The sequence below is a fragment of the Triticum aestivum genome, chromosome 4A, assembly GCF_018294505.1.
Source record: "Triticum aestivum cultivar Chinese Spring chromosome 4A, IWGSC CS RefSeq v2.1, whole genome shotgun sequence".
Lineage (NCBI taxonomy): Eukaryota > Viridiplantae > Streptophyta > Magnoliopsida > Poales > Poaceae > Triticum > Triticum aestivum.
In genome coordinates this window covers 3378233-3401666 of record NC_057803.1, presented here as the reverse complement: position 1 = coordinate 3401666, position 23434 = coordinate 3378233, and positions in this window count along the sequence as shown.

Here is a 23434-nt window from a genome sequence, read left to right as displayed (position 1 = left end):
CATCTGTGAAGGTGAGAAAATAATGATATCCGCCACGAGCCTCAATATTCATCGGACCACATACATCTGTATGTATGATTTCCAACAAATCTGTTGCTCTCTCCATAGTACCGGAGAACGGTGTTTTGGTCATCTTGCCCATAAGGCACGGTTCGCAAGTACCAAGTGATTCATAATCAAGTGGTTCCAAAAGTCCATCGGTATGGAGTTTCTTCATGTGCTTTACACCGATATGACCTAAACGGTAGTGCCACAAATAAGTTGCACTATCATTATCAACTTTGCATCTTTTGGCTTCAACATTATGAATATGTGTGTCACTACTATCGAGATTTAATAAGAATAGACCACTCTTCAAGGGTGCATGACCATAAAAGATATTACTCATATAAATAGAACAACCATTATTCTCTGATTTAAATGAATAACCGTCTCGCATCAAACAAGATCCAGATATAATGTTCATGCTCAACGTTGGCACCAAATAACAATTATTTAGGTCTAATACTAATCCCGAAGGTAGATGTAGAGGTAGCGTGCCGACCGTGATCACATCGACTTTGGAACCATTTCCCACGCGCATCGTCACCTCGTCCTTAACCAATCTTCGCTTAATCCGTATTCCCTGTTTCGAGTTGCAAATATTAGCAACAGAACCAGTATCAAATACCCAGGTGCTACTGCGAGCATTAGTAAGGTACACATCAATAACATGTATATCATATATACCTTTGTTCACCTTGCCATCCTTCTTATCCGCCAAATACTTGGGGCAGTTCCGCTTCGAGTGACCAGTCTACTTGCAGTAGAAGCACTCAGTTTCAGGCTTAGGTCCAGATTTGGGTTTCTTCTCCTGAGCAGCAACTTGCTTGCTGTTCTTTTTGAAGTTCCCCTTCTTCTTCCCTTTGCCCTTTTTCTTGAAACTAGTGGTCTTGTTAACCATCAACACTTGATGCTCCTTCTTGATTTCTACCTCCGCAGCTTTTAGCATTGCGAAGAGCTCGGGAATTGTCTTAACCATCCCTTGCATATTATAGTTCATCACGAAGCTCTTATAGCTAGGTGGAAGTGATTGGAGAATTTTGTCAATGACGCAATCATCTGGAAGATTAACTCCCAATTGAATCAAGTGATTATTATACCCAGACATTTTGAGTATATGCTCACTGACAGAACTGTTCTCCTCCATCTTGCAGCTATAGAACTTATTGGAGACTTCATATCTCTCAATCCGGGAATTTGCTTGAAATATTAACTTCAACTCCTGGAACATCTCATATGCTCCATGACGTTCAAAACATCGTTGAAGTCCCGATTCTAAGCCGTAAAGCATGGCACACTGAACTATCGAGTAGTCATCAGCTTTGCTCTGCTAGACGTTCATAACATCTGGTGTTGCTTCAGCAGCAGGCCTGGCACCCAGCGGTGCTTCCAGGACGTAATTCTTCTGTGCAGCAATGAGGATAATCCTCAAGTTACGGACCCAGTCCGTGTAATTGCTACCATCATCTTTCAACTTTGCTTTCTCAAGGAACGCATTAAAATTCAACGGAACAACAGCACGGGCCATCTATCTACAATCAAACATAAACAAGCAAGATACTATCTGGTACTAAGTTCATGATAAATTTAAGTTCAATTAATCATATTACTAAAGAACTCCCACTTAGATAGACATCCCTCTAATCCTCTAAGTGATCACGTGATCCAAATCAACTAAACCATGTCCGATCATCACGTGAGATGGAGTAGTTTCATTGGTGAACATCACTATGTTGATCATATCTACTATATGATTCACGCTCGACCTTTCGGCCTCTGTGTTCCGAGGCCATATCTGTATATGCTTGGCTCGTCAAGTATAACCTGAGTATTCCGCGTGTGCAACTGTTTTGCACCCGTTGTATTTGAACGTAGAGCCTATCACACCCGATCATCACGTGGTGTCTCAGCACGAAGAACTTTCGCAACGGTGCATACTCAGGGAGAACACTTCTTGATAATTAGTGAGACATCATCTTAAAATGCTACCGTCAATCAAAGCAAGATAAGATGCATAAAAGATAAACATCACATGCAATCAATATAAGTGATATGATATGGCCATCATCATCTTGTGCTAGCGATCTCTATCTTCGAAGCACCGTCATGATCACCATCGTCACCGGCGCGACACCTTGATCTCCATCGTAGCATCGTTGTCGTCTCGCCAATCTTATGCTTCCACGACTATCGCTACCGCTTAGTGATAAAGTAAAGCATTATAGCGCAATTGCATTACATACAATAAAGTGACAACCATATGGCTCCTGCCAGTTGCCGATAACTCGTTTACAAAACATGATCATCTCATATAATAAAATTTAGCATCATGTCTTGACCATATCACATCACAACATGCCCTGCAAAAACAAGTTAGACGTCCTCTACTTTGTTGTTGCAAGTTTTACGTGGCTTCTACGGGCTTTAAGCAATAACCAATCTTACCCTACGCATCAAAACCACAACGATAGTTTGTCAAGTTGGTGTTGTTTTAACCTTCGCAAGGACCGGGCGTAGCCACACTTGGTTCAACTAAAGTTGAAGAAACTGACACCCGCTAGCCACCTGTGTGCAAAGCACGTCGGTAGAACCAGTCTCGCATAAGCGTACGCGTAATGTCGGTCCGGGCCGCTTCATCCAACAATACCACCGAACCAAAGTATGACATGTTGGTAAGCAGTATGACTTATATGCCCACAACTCACTTGTGTTCTACTCGTGCACAACATCAACACATAAAACCTAGGCTCGGATGCCACTGTTGGGGAATGTAGTAATTTCAAAAAAATTCCTACGCACACGCAAGATCATGGTGATGCATAGCAATGAGAGGGGAGAGTGTTGTCTACGTACCCTCGTAGACCGACAGCGGAAGCGTTATGACAACGCAGTTGATGTAGTCATACGTCTTCACGGCCCGACCTATCAAGCACCGAAACTACGACACCTCCGAGTTTGAGCACACGTTCAGCTCAATGACGATCCCCGGACTCCGATCCAGCAAAGTGTCGGGGAAGAGTTCCGTCAGCACGACAGCGTGGTGACGATCTTGATGTTCTACTATCGCAGGGCTTTGCCTAAGCACCACTACAATATTATCGAGGACTATGGTGGAGGGGGGCACCGCTCACGGCTAAGAGAACGATCTTGAAGATCAACTTGTGTGTCTAGAGGTGCCCCCTGCCCCCGTATATAAAGGAGCAAGGGGGGGTGCGGCCGGCCCTAGGAGGAGGCGCGCCGGAGGAGTCCTACTCCTACCGGGAGTAGGACTCCCCCCTTTCCCTAGTTGGATTAGGACTTGGGGGGAAGGAGGAGAGGGAAGAAAGGAAAGGGGGGGCGCCGCCCCCCTCCATGTCCAATTCGGACTTGGGGGAGGGGAGGGGCACGTGGCAGCCCCTAGGCCTCCTCTCCTCTTCCTCCACTTGGCCCATTAAGGCCCATTAGGTTACCGGGGGGTTCCGGTAACCTCCCAGTACTCCAGTAAAATGCCGATTTCACCCGGAACACTTCCGATGTCCAAACATAGGCTTCCAATATATCAATCTTTATGTCTCGACCATTTCGAGACTCCTTGTCATGTCCGTGATCACATCCGGGACTCCGAACAAACTTCGATACATCAAAATATATAAACTCATAATGAAACTATCATCGTAACGTTAAGCGTGGGGACCCTACGGGTTCAAGAACAATGTAGACATGACCGAGACACGTCTCCGGTCAATAACCAATAGCGGAACCTGGATGCTCATATTGGCTCCTACACATTCTACGAAGATCTTTATCAGTCAGACCGCATAACAACATACCTTGTTCCCTTTGTCATCGGTATGTTACTTGCCCGAGATTCGATCGTCGGTATCTTAATACCTAGCTCAATCTCGTTACCGGCAAGTCTCGTTACTCGTTTCGTAATACATCATCTCGCAACTAACTCATTAGTTGCAATGCTTGCAAGGCTTATGTGATGTGCATTACCGAGAGGGCCCAGATACCTCTCCGACAATCGAAGTGACAAATCCTAATCTCGAAATACGCCAACCCAACATGTACCTTTGGAGACACCTGTAGAGCTCCTTTATAATCACCCAGTTACGTTGTGACGTTTGGTAGCACACAAAGTGTTCCTCCGGCAAACGGGAGTTGCATAATCTCATAGTCATAGGAACATGTATAAGTCATGAAGAAAGCAATAGCAACATACTAAACGATCGGGTGCTAAGCTAATGGAATGGGTCATGTCAATCACATCATTCTCCTAATGATGTGATCCCGTTAATCAAATGACAACACATGTCTATGGTTAGGAAACATAACCATCTTCGATTAACGAGCTAGTCAAGTAGAGGCACACTAGTGACGTTTAGTTTGTCTATGTATTCACACAAGTATTATGTTTCCGGATAATACAATACTAGCATGAATAATAAACATTTATCATGATATAAGGAAATAAATAATAACTTTATTATTGCCTCTAGGGCATATTTCCTTCATCAACAAACACACGGAAAAAAGAAGATTACATCGAATAGATCTCCACAAGAGAGGGGGAGAACTTTGTATTGAGATTCAAAGAGAGAGAAGAAGCCATCTAGCTACTAACTATGGACCCGAAGGTCTGAGGTAAACTACTCACACTTCATCGGAGGGGCTAGGATGATGTAGAAGCCCTCCGTGATGACGGCCCTCTTCCAGCGGAGCTCCGGAACAGGCCCCAAGATGGGATCTCGTGGATATAGAAAGTTGCGGCGGTGGAATTAGGGTTTTGGCTCCTGTTCTGATCGTTTGGGGGTATGTGTGTATATATAGGAGGAAAGAGTACGTCGGTGGAGCACCGAGGGGCCCACGAGGCAGGGGGGCGCGCCCTAGGGGGGGCCCACCCTCGTGACCACCTCTTTGATCCCTTGCAGTAGGGTGCAAGTCTCCTGGATCACGTTCGGTGAGAAAATCACGTTTCCGAAGATTTTATTCCGTTTGGACTCCGTTTGATATTCTGTTTATCCGAAACACTGAAATAGGCAAAACAACAACAATTCTGGGTTGGGCCTCCGGTTAATAGGTTAGTCCCAAAAATAATATAGAAGTGGAAAATAAAGCCCAATATAGTCCAAAACAGTAGATAATATAGCATGGAGCAATCAAAAATTATAGATACGTTGGAGACGTATCAGGCATCCCCAAGCTTAATTCCTGCTCGTCCTCAAGTAGGTAAATGATAAAAAGAGAATTTTTTATGCAGAGTGCTACTTGGCATAATTTCAATGCAAATATTCTTAATTGTGGTACGAATATTCAGATTAGAAAGATTCAAGACAAAAGTTTATATTGACATAGAAAATAATAATACTTCAAGCATACTAACAAAGCAATTATGTCTTCTCAAAATAACATGGCCAAAGAAAGTTATCCCTACAAAATCATATAGTCTGGCTATGCTCCATATTCCCCACACAAAGTATTTAAATCATGCACAATCCTGATGACAAGCCAAGCAATTGTTTCATACTCTAACTTTTTCAAAACTTTTTCAATCTTCACGCAATACATGAGCGTGAGCCATGGATATAGCACTATAGGTGGAATAGAATGGTGGTTGTGGAGAAGACAAAAAGGAGAAGATAGTCTCACATCAACTAGGCGTATCAATGGGCTATGGATATGCCCATCAATAGATATCAACGTGAGTGAGTAGGGATTGCCATGCAACGGATGCACTAGAGCTATAAATGTATGAAAGCTCAACAAAATAAACTAGTGGGTGTGCATCCAACTTGCTTGCTCACGAAGACCTAGGGCAATTTGAGGAAGCCCATCATTGGAATAATACAAGCCAAGTTCTATAACGTAAAATTCCCACTAGTATATGAAAGTGACAACATATGAGACTCTCTATATGAAGAACATGGTGCTACTTTGAAGCACAATATACGAGACTCGCTATATCATGGTGCTACTTTGAAGCACAAGTGTGGAAAAAGGATAGTAGCATTGCCCCCTTTTTTTGGGACTTCTTTTTTTCTTTGGCCTTTTTTGGGACAATGCTCTATTGAATGATGATCATCACACTTCTATTTATTTACAACTCAATGATTACAACTCGATACTAAAACAAAGTATGACTCTATATGAATGCCTCCGGCGGTGTACCGGGATATGCAATGAATCAAGAGTGACAAGTATGAAAGAATTATGAACGGTGGCTTTGCCACAAATACTATGTCAACTACATGATCATGCTAAGCAATATGACAATGATGGATATGTCATGATTAACTAGATGGTGGAAAGTTGCATGGCAATATATCTCGGAGTGGCTATGGAAATGCCATAATAGGTAGGTATGGTGGCTGTTTTGAGGAAGGTATATGGTAGGTGTATGATACCGGCGAAAGTTGCGTGGTATTAGAGAGGCTGGCAAGGGTGGAAGGGTGAGAGTGCGTATAATCCATGGACTCAACATTAGTCATAAAGAACTCATATACTTATTGCAAAAATTTAGAAGTTATCAAAGCAAAGTATTACGCGCATGCTCCTAGGGGGGTAGATTGGTAGGAAAAGACCATCGCTCGTCCCCGACCGCCACTCATAAGGAAGAAAATCAATAAATAAATCATGCTCTGACTTCATCACATAACGGTTCACCATACGTGCATGCTACGGGAATCACTAACTTCAACACATGTATTCTTTAAATTCACAACTACTCAACTAGCATGACTTTAATATTATCACCTCCATATCTCAAAACAATTATCATGCTTCAATCTTTTCTTAGTATTCAACACACTCAAAAGAAAGTTTCACAAATCTTGAATACCAAGCATATTATTATTAGGCAAATTACCATGCTATTAAGAGACTCTCAAATTAATTTAAGTGAAGCATGAGAGATCAATAGTTTCTTTAAAACATATCCACCACCATGCTCTAAAAGATCTAAGTGAAGCACATAGAGCAAAATTATCTAGCTCAAAAGATATAAGTGAAGCAAATAGAGCAAAATTATCTAGCTCAAAAGATATAAGTGAAGCACATAGAGCAAAATTATCTAGCTCAAAAGATATAAGTGAAGCACATAGAGCATTCTATTAAATTTTAATTCATGTATGGCTCTCTCAAAAGGTGTGTACATCAAGGATGATTGTGGCATACTAACAAACAAAGACACAAATAATACAAGACGCTCCAAGCAAAACACATATCATGTTGGTGAATAAAAATATAGCTCCAAGTAAATTACCGATGGAAGTGGACGAAAGAGGGGATGCCTTCCGGGGCATCCCCAAGCTTTGACTTTTTGGTGTCCTTGGATTATCTTGGGAGTGACATGGGCATCCCCAAGGTTAGGCTCTTGCCACTCCTTGTTCCATGATCCATCAAAAGAATTCACCCAAAACTTGAAAACTTCACAACACAAAACTCAAAATAGAAAACTCGTGAGCTACGTTAGCGAAAGAAAACAAAAGACCACTTCAAGGTACTGTAATGAAATCATTCTTTATTTATATTGGTGTTAAACCTACTGTATTCCAACTTCTCTATGGATTATAAACTATTTTACTAGCCATAGATTCATCAAAATAAGCAAACAACACACGAAAAACAGAATCTGTCAAAAACAGAACAGTCTGTAGTAATCTGTAGCTAGCGCAAGATCTGGAACCCTAAAAATTCTAAAATAAATTTCTGGACGTGAAGAATTTATCTATTAATCATCTTCAAAAATAATTAACTAAATATCACTCTTCAAATAAAAATGACAGCAGTTCTCGTGAGCGTTAAAGTTTCTGTTTTTTACAGCAAGTTCAACAAGACTTTCCCCAAGTCTTCCCAACGGTTCTACTTGGCACAAACACTAATTAAACACAGAAACACAACCAAAACATAGGCTAAATAATTTATTTATTAGGAGTACTAAACATGAGCAAAAATCAAGGAATAAAAATAAAATTGGGTTGCGTCCCAACAAGCGCTATCGTTTAACGCCCCTAGCTAGGCATAACGAGCAAGAATAGATCTAGGTATTGCCATCTTTGGTAGGTAATCCATAAGTGGCTCTCATGATAGTTTCATATGGTAATTTTATTTTCTTTCTTGGAAACTGTTCCATGCCCTTTTTAATGGAAATTGAAATCTAATATTCACTTCCTTCATATCAATAATCGCACCAACCGTTCTAAGGAAAGGTCTACCAAGAATAACAGGGCAAGAAGGATTGCAATCTATATCAAGAACAATGAAATCTACAGGCACATAATTCCTATTTGCAACAATAAGAACATCATTAATTCTTCCCATAGGTTTCTTAATAGTGGAATCCGCAAGATGCAAGTTTAGAGAGTAATCATCAAAATTACGGAAATCTAGTAAATCACACAAAGTCTTGGGAATAGTAAAGACACTAGCACCCAAATCACACAAAGCATAAAACTCATGATCTTTAATTTTAATTTTAATAGTTGGTTCCCACTCATCATAGAGTTTTCTAGGGATAGAAACTTTCAACTCAAGTTTTTCTTCATAAGATTGCATCAAGGCATCAACAATATGTTCGGTGAAGGCTTTATTTTGACTATAAGCATGTGGAGAATTTAGCACAGATTGCAACAAGGAAATACAATCAATCAAAGAGAAATTTTCATAATTAAATTCCTTGAAATCCAATATAGTGGGTTTAGCAACATCTAGATTTTTATTTCTTTCAATCCCACTTTCATCAATTTCATCATTAATATCTAAACACTCCAAATTTTTAGAACGCCTTCTAGGTAAAGGAAGATCATATTCAGTTTCATCAAGATTCATATTGCAAAATAAAGATTTAATTGGAGACACATCAATAACTTTTAGATCTTCATCTTGATTTTCATAGGAATTGGAAGAACATGCTTTAATAAAGGCATCTTTGGAAGCACGCATCCTAGCGGTTCTTTCTTTACACTCATCAATTGAAATTCTCATGGCTTTTAGAGACTCATTAATATCATGCTTAGGTGGAATAGATCTAAGTTTCAAAGCATCAACATCAAGAGTAATTCTATCAACGTTCCTAGCCAAATCATCAATCTTAAGCAATTTTTCTTCAATCATAGCATTAAAATTCTTTTGTGAAGAAATAAATTCTTTAATATTAGATTCAAAATCAGAGGACATCTTATTATAATTTCCATAAGAGTTGTTGTAGGAATTCCCATAATTATTAGAAGGATTACTAGGATATGGCCTAGGATTAAAATTCCCTCTATAAGCGTTGTTACCAAAATTATTCCTACCAACAAAATTCACATCCATAAATTCATTGTTATTCTCAATCAAAGTAGACAAAGGCATATCATTAGGATCAGAAGAAACACTCTTAGTAGCAAATAATTTCATAAGTTCATCCATCTTTCCACTCAACACATTAATTTCTTCTATCGCATGCACTTTTTTATTAGAAGTTCTTTCAGTATGCCATTGAGAATAATTAACCATAATATTGTCTAGGAGTTTAGTAGCATATCCTAAAGTGATTTCCATAAAAGTGCCTCCCGCGGCCGAATCTAAAAGATTTCTAGAAGCAAAATTCAATCCGGCATAAAATTTTTGTATAATCATCCACAAATTCAAACCATGAGTACGACAATTACGTATCATTAATTTCATTCTCTCCCAAGCTTGTGCAACATGTTCATGATCAAGTTGTTTAAAGTTCATTATATCGTTTCTAAGAGAGATGATCTTAGCGGGAGGAAAATACTTAGAGATAAAAGCATCTTTGCATTTGTTCCATGAATCAATACTATTCTTAGGCAAAGACGAAAACCAAGCTTTAGCACGATCTCTAAGCGAAAAAGGAAATAGCTTCAATTTAATGACATCATTATTGACATCTTTTTTCTTCTGCATATCACATAAATCAACGAAGCTATTCAGATGAGTAGCGGCATCTTCACTAGGAAGGCCGGCGAATTGATCTTTCATAACAAGATTCAACAAAGCAGTATTAATTTCACAAGATTCATCATCGGTAAGAGGAGCAATCGGAGTGCTAAGGAAATCATTATTATTGGTATTGGTGAAGTCACACAATTTGGTAGCATCTTGAGCCATCGCGACAAACAAGCAATCTAACACACGGGCAAACAAAAAGCAAGCGGACAAAAAGAGGCAAATAGAGAGGGAGGATGGAGAGATAGAGAGGGCTAATAAAACGGCAAGGGTGAATTGGGGGGAGAGGAAAATGAGAGGCAAATGGCAAATAATGTAATGCGAGAGATAGGGAATGTGATGGGTACTTGGTATGTTGACTTTTTGCGTAGACTCCGCGGCAACGGCGCCAGAAATCCTTCTTGCTATGTCTTGAGCTTGCGTTGGTTTTCCCCGAAGAGGAAGGGATGATGCAGCAGAGTAGCGTAAGTATTTCCCTCAGTTTTTGAGAACCAAGGTATCAATCCAGTAGGCCCACGCTCAAGTCCCTCGTACCTGCACAAAGAGATAGCTACTCGCAACCAACGCGATTAGGGATTGTCAAGCCCTTCATGGTCACTTACGAGAGTGAGATCTGATAGATAGAATATTTTTGGTATTTTTGATATAAAGATGCAAAGTAAAAAAGTAAAGGCAAAGTAAATAGCAAAGAAATATAAAAGTGATGGAGATTGATATGATGAGAATAGACCCGGGGGCCATAGGTTTCACTAGTGGCTTCTCTCAAGAGCATAAGTATTCTACGGTGGGTGAACAAATTACTGTTGAGCAATTGATAGAATTGTGCATAATTATGAGAATATCTAGGCATGATCATGTATATAGGCATCACGTCCGTGACAAGTAGATCGAAACGATTCTGCATCTACTACTATTACTCCACTCATCGACCGCTATCCAGCATGCATCTAGAGTATTAAGTTAAAAACAGAGTGACGCCTTAAGCAAGATGACATGATGTAGAGAGATAAATTCATGGAATATGAAATAAACCCCATCTTGTTATCCTCGATGGCAATGATACAATACGTGCCTTGCTGCCCCTTCTGTCACTGCGTAAGGACACCGCAAGATCGAACCCAAAGCTAAGCACTTCTCCCATGGCAAGAACTACCAATCTAGTTGGCCAAACCAAACGGACAATTCGAAGAGACTTGCAAAGATAACCAATCATGCATAAAAGAATTCAGAGAAGATTCAAATATTATTCATAGATAGACTTGATTATAAACCCACAATTCATCGGTCTCAACAAACACACCACAAAAAGAAGATTACATCGAATAGATCTCCACAAGAGAGGGGGAGAACTTTGTATTGAGATTCAAAGAGAGAGAAGAAGCCATCTAGTTACTAACTATGGACCCGAAGGTCTGAGGTAAACTACTCACACTTCATCGGAGGGGCTAGGATGATGTAGAAGCCCTCCGTGATGACGACCCTCTTCCGGCGGAGCTCCGGAACAGGCCCCAAGATGGGATCTCGTGGATACAGAAAGTTGCGGCGGTGGAATTAGGGTTTTGGCTCCTGTTTTGATTGTTTGGGGGTACGTGTGTATATATAGGAGGAAAGAGTACGTCGGTGGAGCACCGAGGGGCCCACGAGGCAGGGGGCGCCCCCCCCTCGTGACCACCTCTTTGATCCCTTGCAGTAGGGTCCAAGTCTCCTGCATCACGTTCGGTGAGAAAATCACGTTTCCGAAGATTTTATTCCGTTTGGACTCCGTTTGATATTCTGTTTATCCGAAACACTGAAATAGGGAAAAAACAACAATTCTGGGCTGGGCCTCCGGTCAATAGGTTAGTCCCAAAAATAATATAAAAGTGGAAAATAAAGCCCAATATAGTCCAAAACAGTAGATAATATAGCATGGAGCAATCAAAAATTATAGATACGTTGGAGACGTATCAGGGGGCGCCCCCCTAGGGCGCGCCCCCTGCCTCGTGGGGCCCCCGTAGCTCCTCCGACGTACTTCCTGCACCCATATATATCGCCGTACCCTAAAACTTCCAGAACGGAGAATAGAACAGGAGCTCCACCGCCAGAAGCCTCTGTAGCCACCGAAAACCAATCTAGACCCGTTCCGGCACCCTGCCGGAGGGGGAATCCTTCTCCGGTGGCCATCTTCATCATCCCGGTGAGGAGGGAGTAGTTCTCCCTCGGGGCTGAGGGTATGTACCAGTAGCTATGTGTTTGATCTCTCTCTCTCTCTCTCTCTCTCTCTCGTGTTCTTGATTTGGCATGATCTTGATGTATGGCGAGCTTTGCTATTATAGTTGGATCCTATGTTTCTCCTCCCCCTCTTCTCTCTTGTAATGAATTGAGTTTCCCCTTTGAAGTAATCTTATCGGATTGAGTCTTTAAAGATTTGAGAACACTTGATGTATGTCTTGCCGTGGATATCTGTGGTGACAATGGGATATCACGTGATTCACTTGATGTATGTTTTGGTGATCAACTTGCGGGTTCCGCCCATGAACCTACGCATAGGGGTTGGCACACGTTTTCGTCGTGGTTCTCCGGTAGAACTTTGGGGCACTCTTTGAGGTCCTTTGTGTTGGTTGAATAGATGAATCTGAGATTGTGTGATGCATATCGTATAATCATACCCACAGATACTTGAGGTGACATTGGAGTATCTAGGTGACATTAGGGTTTTGGTTGATTTGTGTCTTAAGGTGTTATTCTAGTACGAACTCTAGGGCTGTTTGTGACACTTATAGGAATAGCCCAACAGATTGATTGGAACGAATAACTTTGAGGTGGTTTCGTACCCTACCATAATCTCTTCATTCGTTCTCCACTATTAGTGACTTTGGAGTGACTCTTTGTTGCATGTTGAGGGATAGTTTTATGATCCAATTATGTTAGTATTGTTGAGAGGACTTGCACTAGTGAAGTATGAACCCTAGGCCTTGTTTCAACGCATTGCAATACCGTTTACGCTCACTTTTATCACTTGCTACCTTGTTGTTTTTATTATTTCAGATTACAAAAAACTATTATCTACTATCCATATTGCACTTGTATCACCATCTCTTCGCCGAACTAGTGCACCTATACAATTTACCATTGTATTGGGTGTGTTGGGGACACAAGAGACTCTTTGTTATTTGGTTGCAGGGTTGCTTGAGAGAGACCATCTTCATCCTACGCCTCCTACGATTGATAAACCTTAGGTCATCCACTTGAGGGAAATTTGCTACTGTCCTACAAACCTCTGCACTTGGAGGCCTAACAACGTCTACAAGAAGAAGGTTGTGTAGTAGACATGAAGCTCTTTTCTGGCGCCGTTGCCGGGGAGGTTAGCGCTTGAAGGTATATCTTTAGATCTTGCAATCGAGTCTTTTAGTTTCTTGTTTTATCACTAGTTTAGTTTATAAAAGAAAACTATAAAAAAATGAAATTGAGTTTGTCTCATACGCTTCACCTTTTTAATATCTTTCGTGAGTATGATGGAAAGGATAATTGTGCTCAAGTGCTAGAAGAAGAATGCATTAGAAAGTTTGGCACTAAATATTTGAATGATGAGCATGATTGCAATGCTGTTAGTATGAATTCTTTGAATATCCATGATGCTAATGATGATTGCACTAGTTATGATGAAAATGCCTCCTATAAACATGTCAATTTTGTGGAGTAGACTGGGTTTGCAAGTACACACCAAATAGGGAAGATAGATATTGCAAGAGGCATAAGTACTTAGAAACTAAATTGTTGCAAGAAGAGCTAGATGAATGTGCTGATAGATTCAATATTTTTCGTGCCGCTTGTGAACTTTGCAATGAACATGGTCATTTAAAGCTCCAATGCTATTTGTTTCATGATCAAGTCATGTCCAAACATTGTGATAATTTGATTACCCTTGAGCATCATAAAGAGCTTAGCCTTCTTTTGGGTCATGAAGAAATGAAACGTATATCTGAGGGTATTCCAAAGTTTAATCTTGATAGAGTTCTTGATTTTGATCAAGAGAATATTTATATGTATTGTGCGGTGAATTGCATTGAAAATCCTTATATTGCCACTTACATAAAGAAAACAAAACAAATAGAGGGTGAAGAGAATACTAATGAAAGGGAAGAGACTTCCCAATATCCTCCTATTATTTCTTATGATGAATCAGGTAACGAGGAGGAGCCTCCTATTCAACCAATCTCATTAATAAGGAGCTCGAAAAAGAGGATTGAACCCACACATGATGTGGTGAAGAAGAAGAAAAGAAAAATGAAGAGAGGTAAAAAGGTATCTCTCCCAAATAAAGTAGCTCCTATTATTGCTGTGCATCATGAAAATGAAGATGATACACTTGATGATGATCTCGTTATGCCTATTGCTTGTTGTGATGATTATGATTGGGAAGATAATGATACTTATTATGATCTTGAAAATCTTTTTGGTACTTGCTTGGAAGAATATAATATTTGCTATACTATCGGTGCTATCTATACTATTAATGATGAGAGTGATTATGCTTATGATATGAAAAGGCCCAAGCTTGGGGAAGCTATGTTTGATGAGGATGACATATTTGAGAATATATTTGCTGCAATTAATGTTTGTCCCAAGCTTGGGGAAGCTATGATTAACGAAGATGATACTTTTAGTCTCTCAAGTTTTGATATGCAAGTTTATAATGATGATAGCATGCCTCCTACTTATGATGATTATTGTGATGATACTTATGCTATAAAAAATAGTGATTATATTTATAAAACTTGTCATGATTATGATTACCACTTCTCTGAACATTACTCTTTTAATGTGGAAACAATTTATAGTATTCAAGTTTCCTATGATACTCCCACTATTCCGAATAAGAAGAATTTTGCTTATGTGGAGAGTAATAAATTTTCTATGCTTGTAGATCATGAAAAGAATGCTTTAGGTACTGGTTATATTGTTAAATTCATTCATGATGCTACTGAAAATTATTATGAGGGAGGAATATATGCTTGTAGGAATTGCAATAATATCAAGTTTCCTCTCTATGTGCTGAAAGTTTTGAAGTTATGCTTGTTTTACCTTCCTATGCTAGTTGATTATTGTTCCCACAAGTTGTTTGCTCACAAAATCCCCATGCATAGGAAGTGGGTTAGACTTAAATGTGCTAGTCATATTCTTCAAGATGCTCTCTTTATGTTACAATTCTTATCTTTTATGTGAGCATCATTGAAATCATCATGCCTAGCTAGGGGCGTTGAACGATAGCGCTTGTTGGGAGGCAACACAATTTTATTTTAGTTCCTTACTTTATGTTACTGTTTAGTAATAAATAATTCATCTAGCCTCTGTTTATATGTGGTTTTATGCTTTTAATTAGTGCTTGTGCCAAGTAGAACCGTTGGGAAGACTTGGGGAAAGTCTTGTCGATCATGCTGTAAAAACAGAAACTTTAGCGCTCACGATAATTGCTTCCATTTTTATTTGGAGAGTGATATTTAGTTAATTATTTTTGTAGATGATTAATAGATAAATTCCTCAGGTCCAGAAATTTATTTGAGAATTTTATGAGTTCCAGAAGTATACGTTTGATCCAGATTACTACAGACTGTTCCGTTTTTGACAGATTCTGTTTTTCGTGTCTTGTTTGCTTATTTTGATGAATCTATGGCTAGTGAAATAGTTTATAAACCATAGATAAGTTGTAATAAAGTAGGTTTAACACCAATATAAATAAATAATGAGTTCATTACAGTACCTTGTAGTGGTGATTTATTTTCTTATACTAACGGAGCTTACGAGTTTTCTGTTAAGTTTTGTGTTGTGAAGTTTTCAAGTTTTGGGTAAGGATTCAATGGACTATGGAATAAGGAGTGGCAAGAGCCTAAGCTTGGGGATTCCCAAGGCACCCCAAGTTAATATTCAAGGATAGCCAAGAGCCTAAGCTTGGGGATGCCCCGGAAGGCATCCCCTCTTTCGTCTTCGTTCATCGGTAACTTTACTTGGAGCTATATTTTTATTCACCACATGATATGTGTTTTGCTTGGAGAGTCAATTTATTTTGTTAGGATTTGCTTTATGTTATTTAGAACAATGTTTTTCATCTTTTATTTCAATAAAAGTGGCATTGATAGCCTTTACTATGCCTATGTTACAAGTATACATGTTGCTGTTTGAAAACAGAAAGTTTACCTCTGTTGCAATAATTCCCTAGAAAAGTCAGAATGTGATAAAATTTTGAAACCTTTTGCATATTAAGCTATGATAAATTTACTACAGTGGTAATTTTATTTAATAATTTTTGGAGCTAGGGAATTATGGATGTTGCAGCATTCTTTACAGACTATCCTGTTTAGGCAGATTGCTGTTATGTTTGCATTGTTTGCATATGTTTGCTTCTTTAATGATTCTATTTGAGGATAGGACTATTAAATATGCAGAGACATTTAGTATGCAATGTTGAATAATAATTTTAGTGATTTGCTACAGTAGAGTATGATAAGGTTTTGGCAATGGTTTATACTTACTTATCTCACGAGTCCTTGTTGAGTTTTGTGTGGATGAATCTTTTGAGATTTAGGGAGACCGTGATATGAGAGGAATTAAGGAGACACAAAAGCTCAAGCTTGGGGATGCCCCAGGCACCCCAAGATAATATTTCAAGAAGTCTCAAGCGTCTAAGCTTGGGGATGCCCCGGTTGGCATCCCACCTTTCTTCTTCAACAACTATCGGTTAGTTTCGGTTGATCCTAAGTTTTTGCTTCTTCACATGATCTTTGCTATTCTTAGAATGTCATTTTATTTTGTTTTGCTTGCTGTTTTAATAAAGTATCAAGATCTGAAATTATTAAATGTTAGAGAGGCTTCACATAGTTGCATAATTATTCGACTACTCATTGATCTTCACTTATATCTTTCGGAGTAGTTTGTTGTTGCTCTAGTGCTTCACTCATATCCTTTTAGAGCATGGTGGTAGTTTTATTTTGAAGAAATAGATGAACTCTCATGCTTCACTTATATTATTTTGAGAGTCTTAATAGCATGGTAATTTGCTTAAAATCCTAATATGCTAGGTATTCAAGAATAATAAAATTCTCTTTTGAGTGTGTTGAATACTATGAGAAGTTTGATACTTGGTAATTGTTTTGAGATATGGAGATGGTGATATTAGTCATGCTAGTTTAGTGGTTGTGAATTTGAGAAATACTTGTGTTGAAGTTTGTGATTCCCGTAGCATGCACGTATGGTGAACCGTTATGTGATGAAGTCGGAGCATGATTTATTTACTGATTGTCTTCCTTATGAGTGGCGGTCGGGGACGAGCGATGGTCTTTTCCTACCAATCTATCCCCCTAGGAGCATGCGCATAATACTTTGTTTCGATAACTAATAGATTTTTGCAATAAGTATGTGAGTTCTTTATGACTAATGTTGAGTCCATGGATTATACGCACTCTCACCCTTCCACCATTTCTAGCCTCTCTAGTACTGCGCAACTTTTGCCGGTACCATAAACCCACCATACACCTTCCTCAAAATAGGCACCATACCTACCTATTATGGCATTTCCATAGCCATTCCGAGATATATTGCCATGCAACTTTCCACCATTCCATTATTATGACACGCTTCATCATTGTCATATTGCTTTGCATGATCATGTAGTTGACATCGTATTTGTGGCAAGGCCACCGTTCATAATTCTTTCATACATGTCACTCATGCATCATCGCACATCCTGGTACACCGCCGGAGGCATTCATATAGAGTCATATCTTGTTCTAAGTATCGAGTTGTAATTCTTGAGTTGTAAGAAAAATAAAAGTGTGATGATCATCATTATTAGAGCATTGTCCCAGTGAGGAAAGGATGATGGAGACTATGATTCCCCCACAAGTCGGGATGAGACTCCAGACGAAAAATAAAAAAGAGAGGCCAAAGAAGCCCAAAAAAGGGGCCATAAAAAAAGAGAAGGCCCAAATAAAAAATAAAAAATAAAAAAATGAGAGAAAAAGAGAGAAGGGGCAATGCTACTATCCTTTTACCACACTTGTGCTTCAAAGTAGCACCATGATCTTCATGATAGAGAGTCTCATATGTTGTCACTTTCATATACTAGTGGGAATTTTTCATTATGGAACTTGGCTTGTATATTCCAACAATGGGCCTCCTCAAGTGCCCTAGGTCTTCGTGAGCAAGCGAGTTGGATGCACACCCACTAGTTTCTTTTGTTGAGCTTTCATATACTTATAGCTCTAGTGCATCCGTTGCATGGCAATCCCTACTCACTCACATTGATATCTATTGATGGGCATCTCCATAGCCCGTTGATACGCCTAGTCGATGTGAGACTATCTTCTCCATTTTTGTCTTCTCCACAACCACCATTCTATTCCACCTATGGTGCTATGTCCATGGCTCACGCTCATCTATTGCGTGAAGAGTGAAAAAGTTTGAGAACATCAAAAGTATGAAACAATTGCTTGGCTTGTCATCGGGGTTGTGCACGATTTAAATATTTTGTGTGGTGAAGATGGAGCATAGCCAGACTATATGATTTTGTAGGGATAGCTTTCTTTAGCAATGTTATTTTGAGAATACATGATTGCTTAGTTAGTATGCTTGAACTATTATTATTTTTATGTCAAAATGAACTTTTGTCTTGAATCTTTCGGATCTGAATATTCATATCACAAGTAGGAAGAATTACATTGAGATTATGCCAACTAGCATTCCACATCAAAAATTATCTTTTTATCATTTACCTACTCGAGGACGAGAAGGAATTAAGCTTCGGGATGCTTGATATGTCTCCAACGTATCTATAATTTTTGGGGTTGCATAGGGGTTGGCACACGTTTTCGTCGTGATTGGGGATGCATAGGGGTTGGCACACGTTTTCGTTGTGATTCTCCGGTAGAACTTTGGGGCACTCTTTGAGGTCCTTTGTGTTGGTTGAATAGATGAATCTGAGATTGTGTGATGCATATCGTATAATCATACCCACGGATACTTGAGGTGACATTGGAGTATCAGAAGGAAATATGCCCTAGAGGCAATAATAAAGTTATTATTTATTTCCTTATATCATGATAAATGTTTATTATTCATGCTAGAATTGTATTAACCGAAAACATAATACATGTGTGAATACATAGACAAACAGAGTGTCACTAGTATGCCTCTACTTGACTAGCTCGTTGATCAAAGATGGTTATGTTTCCTAACCATAGACATGAGTTTTCATTTGATTAACGGGATCACATCATTAGGAGAATGATGTGATTGACATGACCCATTCCATTAGCTTAGCACCCGATCATTTAGTATGTTGCTATTGCTTTCTTCATGACTTATACATGTTCCTATGACTATGAGATTATGCAACTCCCGTTTGCCAGAGGAACACTTTGTGTGCTACCAAACGTCACAACGTAACTGGGTGATTATAAAGGAGCTCTACAGGTGTCTCCAAAGGTACATGTTGGGTTGGCGTATTTCAAGATTAGGATTTGTCACTCCGATTGTCGGAGAGGTATCTCTGGGCCCTCTCGGTAATGCACATCACATAAGCCTTGCAAGCATTGCAACTAATGAGTTAGTTGCGAGATGATGTATTACGAAACGAGTAAAGAGACTTGCTGGTAACGAGATTGAACTAGGTATTGAGATACCGACGATTGAATCTCGGGCAAGTAACATACCGATGATAAAGGGAACAAAGTATGTTGTTATGCGGTTTGACCGATAAAGATCTTCGAAGAATATGTGGGAGCCAATATGAGCATCCAGGTTTCGCTATTGGTTATTGAACGGAGACATGTCTTGGTCATGTCTACATTGTTCTCGAACTCGTAGGGTCCGCACGCTTAACGTTACGATGACAGTTTCATTATGAGTTTATATATTTTGATGTACTGAAGTTTGTTCGGAGTCCCGGATGTGATCACGGACATGACGAGGAGTCTTGAAATAGTCGATACATAAAGATTGATATATGGACGGCTATATTCGGACACCGGAAGTGTTCCGGGTGATTTTGGAGAAAATCAGAGTGCCGGAAGGTTACCGGAACCCCCCCCCGGGAGAAGTAATGGGCCTTATGGGCCCTAGTGGAGAGAGAGAGGGGCGGCCAGGGTGGGCCGAGCGCCCCCTCCCCCTCTGGTCCGAATTGGACTAGGAGGGGGGGGGGGGGCGGCGCCCCCCTTTCCTTCTCCCTCTCCCCCTTCCTTTCCCCCTCCTAGTAGGAGTAGGAAAGAGGGGAGTCCTACTCCTACTAGGAGGAGGACTCCTCCTCCTTGGCGCGCCCAAGGGCCGGCCGGCCTCCCCCTTTGCTCCTTTATATACGGGGGCAGGGGGGGGCACCTCTAGACGCACAAGTTGATCCTCGTGATCGTTTTCTTAGCCGTGTGTGGTGCCCCCTTCCACCATACTCCTCGATAATATTGTAGCGGTGCTTAGGCGAAGCCCTGCGACGATAGAATATCAAGATCGTCACCATGCCGTCGTGCTGACGGAACTCTTCCCCGACACTTTGCTGGATCGGAGTCCGGGGATCGTCATCGAGCTGAACCTGTGCTAAAACTCGGAGGTGTCGTAGTTTCGGTGCTTGATCGGTTGGGCCGTGAAGACGTACGACTACATCAACCGCGTTGTCATAATGCTTCCGCTGTCGGTCTACGAGGGTACGTAGACAACGCTCTCCCCTCTCATTGCTATGCATCACCATGATCTTGCGTGTGCGTAGGAATTTTTTTGAAATTACTACGTTCCCCAACAGTATCTAGGTGACATTAGGGTTTTGGTTGATTTTGTGTCTTAAGGTGTTATTGTAGTACAAACTCTAGGGCTGTTTGTGACACTTATAGGAATAGCCCAACGGATTGATTGGAAAGAATAACTTTGAGGTGGTTTCGTACCCTACCATAATCTCTTCGTTCGTTCTCTGCTATTAGTGACTTTGGAGTGACTCTTTGTTGCATGTTGAGGGATAGTTTTATGATCCAATTATGTTAGTATTGCTGAGAGGACTTGCACTAGTGAAAGTATGAACCCTAGGCCTTGTTTCAACGCATTGCAATACCGTTTACGCTCACTTTTATCACTTGCTACCTTGCTGTTTTTATTATTTCAGATTACAAAAACTATTATCTACTATCCATATTGCACTTGTATCACCATCTCTTCGCCGAACTAGTGCACCTATACAATTTACCATTGTATTGGGTGTGTTGGGGACACAAGAGACTTTTTGTTATTTGGTTGCAGGGTTGCTTGAGAGAGACCATCTTCATCCTATGCCTCCTACGATTGATAAACCTTAGGTCATCCACTTGAGGGAAATTTGCTACTGTCCTACAAACCTCTGTACTTGGAGGCCCAACAACGTCTACAAGAAGAAGGTTGTGTAGTAGGTATCAGTCGGCGGACGACCCGGTCAGTGATCAGTCAAAAAATGACCGAAACGAGCGTCTCAACCGCCTCAAACGCCCAGGCCGACCGACACAGGGAGGCCCGGGCATGACCGGCCGCGTCCGCCACGTCGGACCCGACTCACGCTGCCCCCGACCCCGCATATAAACGTCCTCATCCGCTCCCTGGACCAAACCCTTGCCACTCCACTCCACTCTCCTCCACCCTACTCGGCCAACCTCCCGTCCAGCGATCTCCGACCTTCTCCGGCATGGCAGGCAATGGATACGCATCCTACACCTCCAGATCCATCGACCCCCGAGCTCATCCCACACGGCTCCGAGGAGGAGATGCACGTCCATGCTCCGCCGCTCCCGGGAGTAGGCCGCCCGACGGCAGCGCTCGGACTCCTTCCGTCATAAATCCATTGCGTCTGCCCAAATGACGCATGGATCCGCCTCAATGTGTGGTATCGTTGTCTCACCGGAGGCGGCGCAACCCTTCTGGCGTTCGAACACGGTGGCCGACACGCAACTCCTCCGGTGGCGTGCCGATGCGGAGGTGAACGCACCATGGGCGTCGTCCGATACAAACATGGCGTAGCGTGCCTGCCGTGCAAGGCATTGGGGGCGGGAGGCGGCAGTGGTCCTCGTGGCGGTGGACGTTGGCGAGGCGGAGTCGCATTCTCCAGTGCCCCGTATGGTGCACCAGTCCGGGTGCCGCAACCATGTTTGATGGATGTTGCCGGTTCGTCCCAAGACAGATCCATCATCGATCTGACGTCCACCGGCACCATCAAGGTTTTGGGCTCCCACGAGGAAGAGTAAGGCATGGGAGACGCCACCTTGAGTCTCGTGTGCCGGCTCGTGTCCCATGTCCTACTCAACCTCACTGGCGACCGGACCAACACTCTAAAGGGGTGCAACCGGCTGCCGGACATGCGCACGAGCCGGACGAGCTCAAGATTAGTGCCTGTATTAGTATGGATTCGAGGTTTCTAATTTTTTTTTGAGGAACCGGCAGGAGCACTGCCTTTTCATATAAGAAGAAGAAGAAGGTTTATGTACAAGAGTGTTCCGGTTTTTGGAAGAGAAACTAGACAAAAACCCCTAGAAAGAAACCCACGATGGCACTAGTCAGCCAATACCGGTTGCCACATGTGCCCGGCCAAAGGCCCGGGACCTTTGCTTGATGTCTTCGAAGGCAATAGCTGCAACCTCGAGGTGCGTGAGGCGAGTTCCATTGAAGATGCGTCGGTTTCGCTCCTTCCAAATGTTCCAGATGGTGTAAAGGAAGCGGCCGCTCCGCCTTCTTTTGACGTTCTTGGGCAGATTGGTGGTGAGCGAATCCCACCACTCCGAAATCCCCATCGAAGGGGGCAACGTGGGCGTGGCCCCAGAGTCCTCTCCCGTCCAGACCTGGACGTGAGACCAAACTGCGGCGGCAAATGGGCAGTCCTTGCAGAGATGAGTGGCCGTCTCCGGAGCTCGAAGGCAAAGGGAACAACAAGGGTCGTGCGGCCAGCCACGAACGGCTAGCATGTCGGCCGTGAGGATCTTCCCGTGGAGCACAAGCCAGGCGAAGAACTTACATTTTGGCTCAGCATGTGCCTCCCAAATCTTGGTCGGGGAGAACCTGGGATAGGATCCAGAGAACTGGGCCGCGTAGGCCGAAGCAGCAGAGTATATGCCATTGGGGGTCCACCGCCAAGTGATGGAGTCCTCCTGGTCCGGGTTCAACGCCACCTGAGTGATAACTGAAGCGAGGGCAATGAACTCCTGCAGGTGGGTAGGCGATGAAAGACGGGCAACCGATCTGATCCAGTTCTCCTCTTGTAGCTCCTTCATCACAGATCTTCGCTTCCTGGTGGCAATTTTGTACAGCTCCGGGAAGGCCCGGGACAGAGGGCCCCGTCCTGTCCAGTCATCGAGCCAGAATAAGGATTTTCTCCCATTGCCCAAGGAGATGATGGTAGAAGCCCTGAAGAGCGCCATATCCGTCTCATCGCAGGGCACCGCAGATCCCACCCATTGTCGGTCAGGATCAGTCCACATAAGCCAAGGCC